Below are 14,278 nucleotides of genomic sequence, written 5' to 3'. Positions count from 1 at the left end.
ACTGCCAAAGGTGCTTCAACAAAGTACTGAGTAAAGGGTCTGAATACTTATGTAAATGTAATATATATATATTTTTTTTTTAACAAATTAGCAAACATTTCAAAATAACTGTTTTTTATTTGTCATTATGGAGTATGGTGTGTAGATTGATGAGGGGAAAAAACAATTTAATCAATTTGAGAATAAGTCTGTAATGTCAAGGGGTTAAGGGGGTCTTAATACTTTCTGAAGGCAATGTACCTACACAACACACATAGGCATGCTCATAGCACTTATACAGGCAAAAAAACACATGCACAGCCAGACAAACGCTAAGAGGTTTACAAGGAGAAGGAGTTAAAGCTCTGGCCAACTGTTCACGTTTCTCTCTTTCTCATGCTGGCCGATCACTTTCTTTTCCTGTCTTTCGCTTAACTCCTCTCTCCATCTCACACTACTTCCCTCAGCCTCTTCTTCAGCCTCTCCTCCCCTGACTTTGATGTGCTCATTTAGATGAAGGTGCTAGATAGCGTATAATTAGGATGCTAATTATAGTCTTCCAGAATTACTAATGTCTTGGTGGCTTCACTTTCTTGTGTTAGTGGTGTCGTGAGAGAAACTGTGTGCTGTGCTGAGTAGTGACAACCGGAGTAGGGTGGCTTTTCCCCTAGATGCTGACCTTGGGTCAGTTTTGTATTTCCCTAACTAATGGTTTAGGTTAGCGGAGGCTGATTGGCGGTGGCTGATCCTAGATCTGTACCTAAGGGAAACTTCACCCTGTAGAAGTGATGACCTTTCTATGGGAGGCCCAGTACAGATTGTAGAGGAGCAGATGCTAGGCTAAGGGATTAGCACCACAGCCTAGCGGCTCGGCTTCGTATGCTAACCGAGCCTGACAGGCACGCCTGTCACCTGACCCCTCACGCCGCCTACTCATTGGATGACCGGTATCAAGCAGCATGTGGCTAAAAATACCAAATAAGGTGATAGAGGGGAAGGAGGGTCAGTGTGAGGCACTCTGGGGCCTGGCCCTCTGAGCTCTGGCTTTGTGTGTGTGTGTGTGTGTGTGTGTGTGTGTGTGTGTGTGTGTGTGTGTGTGTGTGTGTGTGTGTGTGTGTGTGTGTGTGTGTGTGTGTGTGTGTGTGTATACAAGTATGGTAGTTTTGTGTTTTTGACTTTCCTTGCAAAAATAGGGACACAAAAATACATTTTGTGTCCCTGTGCCTGTACAAAACTGTGTGTGTGTTTCCCTGCTGTGCTGCTCAAAGCACAGGAAGCTGTGTGTGTGTGGGGGGGCACTGGGCTGACAGTGAGCTCAGCCACGTCACCAGAGACCAACATAGGAAAAAAACAGACCCACATCCAGGACTATAATTACACTAAATGTACAGCAGCACTGTAAGGTGGCTAGCACAGTCTCCTTGCAAGACATACAACAGTTCTGTCCGGACCACACACCACACCAAAAGACAGGGGTTCGATTCACAAGTCCGCCCCTAGGGCTCTCTTTTTTCCCTATATTTCGGATTGCATCAGTTTCCCTATCTTCACTGCTGTCTAAAGATAATAATAACACTTTAGTGTTACTGGGGCTAAATGTAACACGGATCAGTTGTTACAGGTAGGACTACATTGTATTCATAGGAGTTTATACATCCTTGGTACCAGTGGAATATTTTTGGGGGAAATTCAAGTCATCAGTCAATGTTGCTAACTACAGTGCCTTCATAAAGTATTCATACCCCTTTTGTTGTATTACAGCCTACATTTAAAATGTATTCAATTGAGATTTTGACAGTGATCTATACACAATACCTCATAATGTCAAAATGGAATTTAGTTTGTAGGAACATTTTAGAATTAATAAAACATGTAAAGCTATAATGTCTTGTGTTGATAAGTATTCAGCCCCTTTGTTAAGGCAAATCCTAATAAATTCAGGAGTAAAAATGTGCTTAACAAATCCAATAATAAGTTGCATGAACTCATTCTGTGTTAAATAGTGGTTTATCATTAATAACTACCCCATCTCTATACCCCACACATACAGTTATCTGTAAGTTCCCTCAATCAAGTAGTGAATTTCAAGCACAGATTCAACCACAAAGACCAGGGATGTTTTTCAATGCCTCGCAAAAAAGGGCACTGATTTGGTAGGTGTAAAAAAATAAAGAAAAAAATCAATACACGCAGTCACTACAAAGATACAGGCATCATTTGAGAAGAAGGAAACTGCTCAGGGATTTTCACCATGGTCATTTTAAAACAGTTACAGAGTTTAATGGTTGTGATATGAGAAAACTTAGGATGGATCAACAACATTGTAGTTACTCCACAATACTAACCTAAAAGTAGTAAGAAGGAAGCCTGTACAGAATAAAAAATATTGCAAAATATGCATCCTGTTTGCAACAAAGCACTTAAGTAATACTGCAAAAAATGTGGCTACTGCAAAAAAATATGGCAAAGAAATTAACTTTTTGTCCTGAATACAAAGCGTTATGTGTGGGGAAAATCCAGCACAACCCATCACTAAGCACCACTCTTCATATTTCCAAGCATGGTGGTGGCTGCATCATGTTATGGGTATGCTTGTGATCGGCAAGGGAGCATTTTAGGATGAAAAGAAACAAAATACTGCTTTAAGGACTGGCAAAATCCTAGAGGAAATCCTGGTTCAGTCTGCTTTCCAACAGACACTGGGAGACGAATTCACCTTTCAGCAGGACAATAACCTAAAACACAAGGCCAAATCTACACTGGAGTCAGAGTATGTGAGCGGAGCTGGAGTGGAGCGAGGAGCAGAGCTTGCCCAATTTTCCTGGAGCGTGGAGCGGGTTTCCTAAAGGGTGAAGAGTCAGCCTTCTCCCCCGCTCCAATTTCGCTCCAGTAGTGCTCACTTCATGGGCCCAGCATGCATTTGTAGGCTACTTTTGTTCTGCTATATGTCCTTGATGGTTTCCTAAGTGCACAAGGTAACAGAAAGGAGCAAGGTGGGTAGTTAGCTAAGTTTCATTGTAGGGAAGTATTTATAAACTACAAAAACAGATCTTTTTAGATGTTCTTTGGGGCTACCTATAGAAGAAAAACAACAACATTTGGTTCCATGATCTATCCCTGTTTATTATTAATATTAGAATAATTGAAAGGCCATCATAATTCATGTTTTGTGGAGATCATATGACTAAATAAATGTCAATGCATTATCACGCCGATTACGGCCTATAGTAAAGTAGGATACATATCAGGTTAGGCCTATATCTGGGACGTTGTCTAGTCTTATTTAGGTACTAATTGAAGATAAGCTATCATTAGGGTAATTAAGCTTTGATTTGTGTTTATAGAAAAAGAGACGCAGCAGCAACAAACTTCTGCACATAAAGCCCCAGAAGTGTTGCGAGTGAGAAATGGATAATTGGATGAGGCTTTCTTTAAAATGGTTTACTTGGACTATGAGCCCCTAACTAGGGGAGAATGGGAAGGGATGCGGTACTTTGCAATTGCAGCTCAACCAGGCTACACACCACCTTGCTATAGTATGGTCTGAGACACCCTCATGCCCTATGTCCTGCAAGAAATGGATGCCAAGCTGAGAGACCTACAGTATTGCAACTAAGTGATGGTTTCGTTGTGTCAACTGAAATTTGGATTAGCAGAAGGGGACGGTTTCCTGGAGATTGTCGCCAGTTTCATTGATGGAAAGTATAAAGGTCGCAAGGTTTTGTTGAGCGCCGAGCACATACAAGGACACCATACAGCAGAGGCATTTTACCACAAATATGAACGTGTCCTGAGGAACTGGAACGTGCAGCGGCAAGTAAAACGAGTGGTGACTAACAGCGCAAGCAACATGGTCAAGGCCTTCAACCTACCTGGTTTAGAGGAGACCAATGATGACGGACAGGAGGAAGATGAGGCATCCGACACAGAGGAGGTGGCACCACCTGCGCTCTCATAGTTCCAAATGGACCATATAGCGAAAAACGTGGACATAATGGTAAATCAAATCGCCATTTAATGTGCCCAATTCACATGCTTCAGCTCACAACAAAGGTTGCCATTAACATGCATTATGGGGTTAGTGGACTGATTCAGAAAGTGGGGGAACTTGTGAAAAGTGTTAGGAAGAGTACATTGAACACAAAGGAAAGTGACAGATTGGGAGTGCGTCCCACAACTGCCTGCATGACAAGATAAAACAGCTAATTACGCATGATTGCGTTTTTGTTGAAGATGTTCGAAAGAGACACATTGTGGCAAAACAAATTTAAGTCTACCTCCGATGATGCAAAACTCACCCTAAACGAAGTGCGTCGGCTACAGTTCCTGGTGGAGGTACTGACACCACTAGCTGACCTCACCGATAATATACAGAAAGAGTTGGGAAACCTGGGCATAATTCTCCCTGCCGTGTTGGAAATAAAGAAACTATTGACTACCGTGTCTCAGCTCATAGACATTGCTGCTTATGCAGAAACACTATCAGATAACGTCTCCACTCGGTACAGGCGGTACTATAATGATAAACATCTTATCCTAGCCACCGTCCTGGACCCCAGGTTTAAAACTGAGTGGGTGATAAGGGATGAGCTGGTGGAGAGATATGCAACATCCTTGTGAAGGAAACCGAGGCTATCAGCGCGCCTGCCGCAACTGCGGTACCAACAGCACCTAACCCTGCCCCTGAGCACAACGAAGTGGCCAAAATACCTTGCATGTTCGGCTCCTACTTCATTCAGCAGCAGCGCTCCTCTCTTGACACGAAGGGAGAGGTATGAGAAGAAACACAGACGAGGACGTTATCACCTTTTGAAAAGACAGCTCCTCATCCCTGCCCCGCCTGCAAAAAGTGGCCCAAAGGGTTTTTAGCATCCCCAGTGGCTCTGCATGTGTGGAGAGGGTGTTCTCCGCTGCTGGCCTGCCCTCCAGGCACCATCGCATGAGTCTGAAGCCACAGACTCTGGCCAAACTCAAAGTGAATTCAAAGGCACTGTAGACTGAGCCTAATAAGGCATGTTTCATTAAATTTGTATTTAATTCTAAGTAAGTCATGGCCTATATACGCAATTTATAGACTTTAAGGTTTTAATACAACTAAATGTTGTTTTAAATGCTGAGAGCTTAATGTTCCTGCCAGCCTATTGTGTCACACTTGCAAATGCTTCACAATGTATTTCTTCGTAGGTTATAGCCTTGAAATAATAGGCTAATAATATTCCCTAAATAATTAACTTTCGTTCCTTTTTAGACTACCTGTCTGGCTCATGACCTATTTAGAGTGTTTATATGCTGTTTAATATTACATGTAGCCAATTTCAAATGATGAGCGCTTCTTACAGTCAACTTTTCATGTTGTTTATTAAAATACTTTTCATTAAAATCATATGGTTTGCTTTCAGGTCCACCTAGTCACAAAGATAGATGGGTGTTGGTTAAATGGTGATTTTAAACAAAAAATGAATGGAGTGAATTTGGAGCAACATTTTTCCCCCCCTGTGATCATGGAGAGGTTTTTAGCAGAGTGGTTGGAAAGGACATGGAGCGCAAGCACCACTCTGCTCAACCCCGCTCACATATTCTGACTGGAGTTTCTTACCAAGACCATATTGAATGTCTCTAAGAGCCAAAAGCTCTTAGAGCAGGGGTCTCCAACCTTTTAAAAAATGAAACATGTCGCAAGTTACAATTTTTATTTACAGCTTTCAAATAGTCACATTGTTCTCTTCTCCTCTACCCTGCAACTCTTCCCCGGGTCCTTAGTGTACAAAATTTGTGTTTTCTGTAAATATACCTGGTAAAATAATGGTTAATAAACAACTCTAAGGGGGCCCCATAAAATAATATTTTGTATTTTCCAGTTTTATTTTTTGTTGTATGTGATTTTTTTAAAACATTTTTACTCTCAATATTACAATTATTCATAGAGAAACAACGAAAATTGATGTTTTGAGTCCATGTCAATGGTTAAATCACATCTGAAGAACATTTTTTTGTGAGTGTAATTCCCCTTTAATTGCGCACCTGATGTAGCAAGAGAGGAATGTGTAGATCTAGCGATGTTTCTGCTGGTAGGTCACCTCAGCAGCACATGTAATGGCAGAGTTTTGCAAAACAATCGCCATCCAATTGATACAAATAGTAATTATATAGTTCTGTCAGGTAAGCCTACTTTGCAGTTAACATTTAATTGATACGGTTTTTGGGGCACGTCTTTCTGTCTACCCACAAGACGGTTAACATTAGCATCGCTAACTAACTGACTAACGTTACATACAGAGTGATTAGACAAACGCGCGCACCAAACAGAAAGACAGGAGCTATATTGCTGGAAATGAATTGGCTTTTTAAGCCAATTTGCCTCGTTAAATAAAAGTTCAATTAAAAAAAGTAACAAAAAAGCCAATAGTGGCTCACTCGGAGGGGGATAATGTCAATGTGGCTTTGATTAGATAGTAGCCGGAAGCATTATGTTTATGACAAAAAATGAATGTACTTTCAGAATGTATTGGCGAACTACTCACAGGTGGGCTGTTCTACCTGTTGGAGACCCCTGTCTTAGAGACTTACCTATAAAGACTCACAGCTGTATTCACCGCCAAGGTGATCCTACAAAGTATTGACTCAGGGGTTTGAATTCTTATGTAAATGAGATATGTCTGTATTTAATTTTCAATAGTTCCTAAAATGTATAAAAACATGTTTTCACTTCGTCATTATGGGTGAGAAGTATTTAAAAATATATATATTTTGAATTTCGTCTTTAACACAACAAAATGTGGAATAAGTCAAGGGGTATGAATACTTTCTGAAGGCACTGTTTAATTTTACCTTTACTTAACTAGGCAAGTCAGTTAAGAACAAATTCTTATTTTCAATGACGGCCTAGGTGTTTACTGTTCAGGGGCAGAACGGCAGATTTTGACCTTGTCAGGTCAGGGATTTGATCTTGCAACATTTCGATTACTAGTCCAACGCTCTAACCACTAGGCTACCTGCCGCCCCAGATGTCAAATGAATACAAATCCATTATCAATGTATAAAACAATAACAAAGAACATAAAAATACAATCATTTTATAACCCACTTTCTGTCATAGGACTTTTTCAAATAAATCTTTAAAGCGCAGTAAAATGTGTGTTGCTTGTAAAGTGCTGTCCATGATGCTGAAGGGGGTACTCTGAGAAGGTTGAAGTTCAAAAGGGGTACTTGGTTGTAAAAAGTTAGGAAACGACTGTGATAGAGTAATTACATGGTAGTAAATCAGTGTTGCATTCTTCTCTGTTACTAAACTGTGGAATCGACTAGACTAGCAACCTTCATACTGCTAACCTTTACCAGATCAGGATGGTTTGCCTTCATAAACCCTGAATGTACGTGACACGTGTCATTGGTTTTGAGTGGTTTGAATTCCTGTGTCATCGTGGCACTTCCTGAGCCTGTGGCGTCTGGGGAGGTTTCCATGACAACAGGCCCATCCGTGGCCCCAGTGTATTTTGGGTAAGGTGACTCAGCAAGACTTGACTGTAGCAGAAAAGAGAAAAAGAAAGCAAGTGGAGAAAAAAAGGGAGGCAGCCCCAGTGCCCACTGTCATTCTCTCTGTCTCTCTCTGCATGTCCTCTCTAGTTTTTACCCTTTGGCGTGCTGGAGTATAGTGCAGGGAGCAAGGCTAATTTCTGTCCCAGAGCTCAACCCAAGTGAGGAAGGGGTTTGAATATAAAATTGGCACTTAAGGTTCCTGTTGATTTGAACAGAAACACAAGCTTTTCCAAATTTGCTACCAGCATGTTGCATGAATGCAGAAGTACAGTGTATCATAGGATTCCCAGATGTATCCAGCTTGGAATTTGGGGAAATTACCAGAATTTGGCAACCCTATCCATGACCTGTGGTGTTTTTAGTAAGATGACATTTTCAGAACGTTGTAGATAGAAATACAGTGCCTTCAGAAAGTATTCAGACCCCTTGACTTTTTCCCAATTTTGTTAGGTACAGCCTTATTCTAAAATGTATTAAATTGTTTTTTTTTTACCTCATCAATCTACACACAATACCCCATAATGACAAAGCAAAAACAGGTTTAAAAAAAAAATGGAAATATTACATTAACATAAGTATTCAGACCCTTTACTCAGTACTTTGTTGAAGCACCTGTGGAAGCGATTAAAGCCTCAAGTCTTCTTGGGTATAATGCTACAAGCTTGGCACACCTGTATTTGGGGAGTTTCTCCCATTCTCTGCAGATCCTCTCAAGCTCTGTCAGGTTGGATGGGGAGCATTGCTGCACGGCTATTTTCAGGTGTCTCCAGAGATGTTGGATCGGGTTCAAGTCCGGGCTCTGACTGCGCCACTTAAGGACATTCAGAGCCACTTCTGCATTGACTTAGCTTCGTGCTTAGGGTCGTTGTCCTGTTGGAAGGTGAACTTTCACCCCAGTCTGAGGACCTGAGCGCTCTGTAGCAAGTTTTAACAAAAAGTGGAAAAAGTCAAGGGATCTCAATACTTTCCGAAGGCCTCCAGAATACAGTGCCTCCAGAAAGTATGCACACTCTTTGACTTTTTCCACATTTTGTTGTGTTACAGCCTGAAATTAAAATGTATTAAATGTATATGTTGTGTCACTGGCCTACACATAATACTCCATAATATCAAACTGGAATTATGTTTTTCGAAATTTTTACAAATTAATTGAACATTAAAAGCTTACATGTCTTGAGTCAATAAGTATTCAACCCCTTTGTTATGGCAAGACTAAGAGTAAATATTTGCTCAACAAGTCACATAATAAGTTGCAATAAGTTGTAAGGTTCCTCCATTGAGCAGTGAATTGCAAGCACAGATTCAAGCACAAAGAACAGGGAGGTTTTCCAATGCCTCGCAAAGAAGGGCACATATTGGTAGATGGGTAAAATAATTAAAAAGCAGACATGAATATCCCTTTCAGGCATGGAGCGTTGTGTGTCTGGCATTGCCATCAGCCATTGTGGAAATGTTTCCTTTGAATCAATGAAAGCTACTTGCGTTGCGTCACGTCCAATGGCAGCGTCCAAGGGCAAGAATCGCAGAGGTTCAATTCTTGACGCCTGACGCATGCTTTTATCTTGTGAATTGAAATAATGAAAAATTAATTTGATTTAGGTTGCATATGGTCTCGACCATACACCACTGATTATTTTACTAAGATTTATGAAGTCATGAAGTTACAACTAGTAGCTAGCTAGCTACATTGACTAGCTAGGTTCACAATGTAAACAACTTGTGTAGTTAAAGAATCATTTAGTACAACCACTAGCAACAGTTTTAATGAGTACTTGCAAAACATTAGACCAACGCTATTGTACTTATGCATAATCGGTGATTATGGTACAGTACAGTAGGGGAAAACAGAATAAAGATGGTCTTCTCTCTGCTCTTCTCCGCTCTCAAAACAATGTGCTCTGTGTAGCAGGTAGAGCATGACATTGACACGACGCTGCACGACGCTGATGGCAAAGCAACACAAACCTTATAGTGGAGCTGAAGTTTTACAGTGTAATTAATACATTTCTTATATGCTATCGCAAAAATAATAATTTGGTATTGTTTATGAAGGTCTTTGTTAACATTAGAATAAAAAAATGTTCTCTTCTAATAACACAATAGCATTTTAATTTGTTTGTTACTAAAGCAACCCTGTTACTTGGCAACCCTGTTCATGGAGTGCCGCAGGTACTGCAGGATTTTGTCCCAACTAGGCACCACACCAGACCAACTGAGCTAATTGATCAGTTCAGTGGTCCCTCGGTAAAGCAGTGAATTTCAAACACAAATTCAATCACAAAGACCAGGGAGGTTTTCCAATGACTCGCAAAGATGGGCACATAATGTTATTGTTGATGGGTAAAAAAAAGAAGAGCAAGGTGAAGTTATTAATTACACTTTGGTTGGTGTATCAATACACCCAGTCACTACAAAGATACAGGCATCCTTCCTAACTCAGTTGCCAGAGAGGGAAAAAAACGCTCAGTGATTTCTCCATGAGGGTAATGGTGATTTTAAAACAGTTACAGAGTTTAATGGTTGTGATATGAGAAAACTGAGGATGGATCAACAACATTGGAGTTATTCCAAAATACTAACCTAATTGACAGAGTGAAAAAAGGAAGCCTGTACAGAATATTCCAAAACATGCATCTAGTTTGCAATAAAGCACTAAAGTAAAACTTTATGTCCTGAATACAACGTGTTATTTTTGGGGCAAAACTAACACAACACATAACTGAGTACCACATCATATTTTAAAGCATGGTGTTGGCTGCATCATGTTGTGGGTATGCTTGTCATTGGCAAGGACTAGGGAGTTTTTTGGGGTGATAAAAGTCCTATCAGTCTAATGTGTTGGTCATTACTGAGACGTGGCTAAGAAAGAGTTTTTTTGAACACCGATACTAACCTTACTGGTTGTAACCTTTTTCGGCAAGACAGATCTTCCAAAGGTGGTGGAGTGGCAATCTTTACCAAGGAACACCTTCAGTGCTCTGTTGTCCCCAAACAATTTAATTTGCTGGTTTTATGCATTAAGCTTTGTTGACTGTTGCTGGGGTGTTATCGTCCACCATCAGCACCGGCCTGTACCCTACCTGCCCTAAGCTCTCTCCTGGACTCTTACACTAAGTATGAATTTTGATATGTATCAGTCTGGTGTTTTCTGTAATGACCATAGTGATCACTGTTTTACAGCCTGTGTTTGTAATGGCTGCTCAGTTAAAAGACCTGTCCTGGTTTGTGATAGACGCTTGCTAAAAAACTTTAATGAGCAAGCCTTCCTTCATGACCTGGCCTCTGTAAATTGGTATAGAATCAGCTTGATCCCCTCTATCGAAGACGCTTGGACTTTCGTTTTTGATATTTTCAGTGGTATTGTTAAAAACACATCCCCATTAAGAAAATGAGAATTAAAAACTGGTTCAGCCCTTGGTTCAACCGTGATCTGGCAGAGTTACTCCACCTCAAGAATTCCATTTGGTGTAAGGCTCGGCACACGTATACTCAGGCTGACTTGCTCTCATTCGGGAAAATGAGAAATAAGTGCACTCAGGCTATCCAGAAGGCTAAATTTAGTTACTTTAAGGAGCAGTTCTCTCTCTGTGGGTCTAACCCCAAGAAGTTCTGGAAAACAGTGAAAGGAGACCTGGAGAATAAACCCTCCTCACAACTGCTCATGTCCCTTAATGTCAATGATGTGGTTGTTACTGACAAGGAGTGCATGGCTGAGCTCTTTAATCACAACTTCATTAAGTCAGGATTCCTATTTTATTTAGCCATGCCTCCTTGCCTGTCCAACATTTGCTCATCTCCCAGCCCTTCTCTTCCCTCTTTTTCCCCTGCCCCGCTACAAAGTTTCTCCCTGCAGGCGGTCACTGAATCTGAGGTGCTGTAGGAGCTCCTTAAACTTGACCCCAAAAAACATGGGTCAGTTGGTTTAGATCCTTTCTTCTTTAAAGTTGCCGTCCCCTATCATCGCCGAGCCTGGAAGGCAGCCACGGTGCATCCTTTATTTAAAAGGGGAGATCAAGCTGATCCTAACTGTTATATTCCAATTTCTATTTTGCCCTGTTTATCAAAAGGTTCATGCTTATTTATAAAACCCTCTTAGGCCTCACTTCCCCCTATCTGAGATACCTACTGCAGCCCTCATCCTCCACATACAACACCTGTTCTGCCAGTCACATTCTGTTAATGGTTCCCAAAGCGCACACACATCCCTGGGTCTCTCCTCTTTTCAGTTTGCTACAGCTAGAAACTGGAACGAGCTCCAAAAAACACTCAAACTGGATAGTTTTATCTCCATCTCTACATTCAAAGACTCAATCATGGACACTCTTACTGACACTTGTGGCTGTCTTACTCACATCGGCAGCGGAGAGCGTGATCACAGTCGTCCGGAACAGCTGATTCTCTCATGCATGTTTCAGTGTTACTTGCCTCGAAGCGAGCATAGAAGTTATTTAGCTCGTCTGGTAGGGTCGTGTAACTGGGCAGCTCTCAGCTGTGCTTCCCTTTGTGGTCTGTCATAGCTTTGCTTGTTTGATGGTTCGTCAGAGGGCATAGCGGGATTTATTATAAGCTTCCAGGTTAAGAGTCCCGCTCCTTGAAAGTGTCAGCTCTACCCTTTAGCTCAGTGTGAATGCTGCCTGTAATCCATGGCTTCTGGTTGGGGTATGTACGTACAGTCATTGTGGGGACAACGTCCTCGATGCACTTGTTGATAAAGCCAGTGACTGATGTTGTGTACTCCTCAATGCCATCGTAAGAATCCCAGAACACATTCCAGTCTGTGCTAGCCAAACAGTCCTGTAGTTTAGCATCTGCTTCATCTGACCACTGGTGCTTCCTGTTTTAATTTTTGCTTGTAAGCAGGAATTAGGAGGATAGAATTATGGTCAGATTTGCCAAATGGAGGGCGAGGAAGAGCTTTGTATACTCTCTGTGTGTGGAGTAAAGGTGGTCTAGAATTTTTTTCCCTCTGATTACACATTTGCTGATTGAAATGAGGTAAAACTGATTTAAGTTTCCCTGCATTAAAGTCCCCGGCCACTAGGATCGCCGCCTCTTTATGAGCGTTTTCCTGTTTGCTTATGGCGGTGTACAGCACATTGATTGCGGTTTTAGTGCCAGCATCGGTCTGTGGTGGTATGTAGACAGCTACGAAGAATGCAGATGAAAACTCTCTAGGTAGATGGTCTACAGCTTATCATGAGATACTCTGCCTCAGGCGAGCAACACCTCGAGATTTCCTTAGATATTGTGCACAAGGCTGTTGTTTACATAAATGCATAGGCCCCCGCCCCGTGTCTTACCAGAGGCTGCTGTTCTGTCCTGCTGATAGAGTGTATAACCCACCAGCTGTAATGGCTGTTGAATGGAGTAGACCAAGGCGCAGCGTGGTTAGTGCTCATCTTTGTAATTTAATGGAAAATTAGAACACTTTACAAATAAACAAAAGACAGCCAAACAGTTCTGTCAGGTAAGATAACTAAACAGAAATAAACCACCCACAAAACCCAAAGGAAAACAGGCTACCTAAGTATGGCTCCCAATCAGCGACAACAATGTACAGCTGTCCCTGATTGAGAGCCATACCAGGCCAAAACAAAGAAATACCAAACATAGAAAAAAGGACATAGAATGTAACCCCAAAACACAGAAAAACACCCCCTGCCACACCCTGACAAAACTACAATAACAAATAACCCCTTTTACTGGTCAGGAAGTGACACCAGCTGTATGTTCTTAAAGTCGTCGTTCAGCCACAACTCGGTGAAACATAAGATATTAATGCCCCATTGGTAGGATAAACGTGCTTTCAGTTCGTCCCATATATTTTCCAGCGATTGAACGTTAACTATCAGGACGGAAGACATGGTCAGATTAGGCACTCGTCGCTTGATCCTCACAAGGCACCCTGATCGCTTTCCGCGAAATCTGCGTTTCCAGCGTATAACGGGGATCTGGGCCTGGTTGGGTGTCTGTATTATATTCCTCCCGTCCGACTCATTGAAGAAGAAATCTTCATCCAGTTTGAGGTGAGTAATCCCAGTTCTGATGTCCAGAAGCTCTTTTCGTTCATAAGAGATGGTAGCAGCAACATTATGTACAAAACAAGTTACAATATTGTACAACTTTATGTAGTGTTCTGCTGTCTCGTGCAACTTTATGTAGTGTTCTGCTGTTCTACTGTTACAATATAGTACAACTTTATGTTGTGTTCTGCTGTCTCTCTTGATGTGTGTTTTGTCCTATATTTTATTTTTAATCCCAGCCCCCGACCCCGCAGGAAGCTTTTTGCCATTTGGTAGGCCGTTAATGTAAATAAGAATTTGTTCTTAACTGACTTGCCTAGTTAAATAAAGGTAAAAAAAAAAAACTATGCGACCAGTTAAAGATTTTACTCACACAGCCAAGTCAAAGGGTCGCAACATGCGACTAAATGGTCACAGTCTGGAGCCCTGGGTTAGTATTGTGGATTAACAGAGAATACATAGAGTAGGCTGCATGGAGTAAGTGTCATACATGGCCATTTAGCAGAATGAGAACTTGGGACTTTAATAAGGTTCTATCTGCATTTCTGTCAAACATTTTTTATTGACATAGCCTTTTTCTGTTCAATGTTCTCTACTTATATAGTATTCTAAATACCCCTATTCATATTGTTAAGTTAAAAATAATACCAGATAAAACTTACTGACACCATTTAAACCAATGAGGGTTCAGAACTTTAAAGACAAATATCTCAGTATCCTCTTATAGTCCCAAGCTCGCG

General features: G+C 41.3%; 1 protein-coding gene across 2 annotated transcripts in view; it reads left to right on the top strand.

The window, feature by feature from the left end:
• Window positions 1-14,278, top strand: part of LOC106567545 (protein Aster-B) — a 127,759-nt gene that overhangs the window by 35,291 nt on the left and 78,190 nt on the right. The gene's annotated exons all lie outside the window — the stretch shown is intronic.

The sequence above is a fragment of the Salmo salar genome, chromosome ssa13 (assembly GCF_905237065.1).
Source record: "Salmo salar chromosome ssa13, Ssal_v3.1, whole genome shotgun sequence".
Classification (NCBI taxonomy): Eukaryota; Metazoa; Chordata; class Actinopteri; order Salmoniformes; family Salmonidae; genus Salmo; species Salmo salar.
Note: the sequence above shows the minus strand (reverse complement) of the source record. Positions and strands in the feature narration are given on the sequence as shown.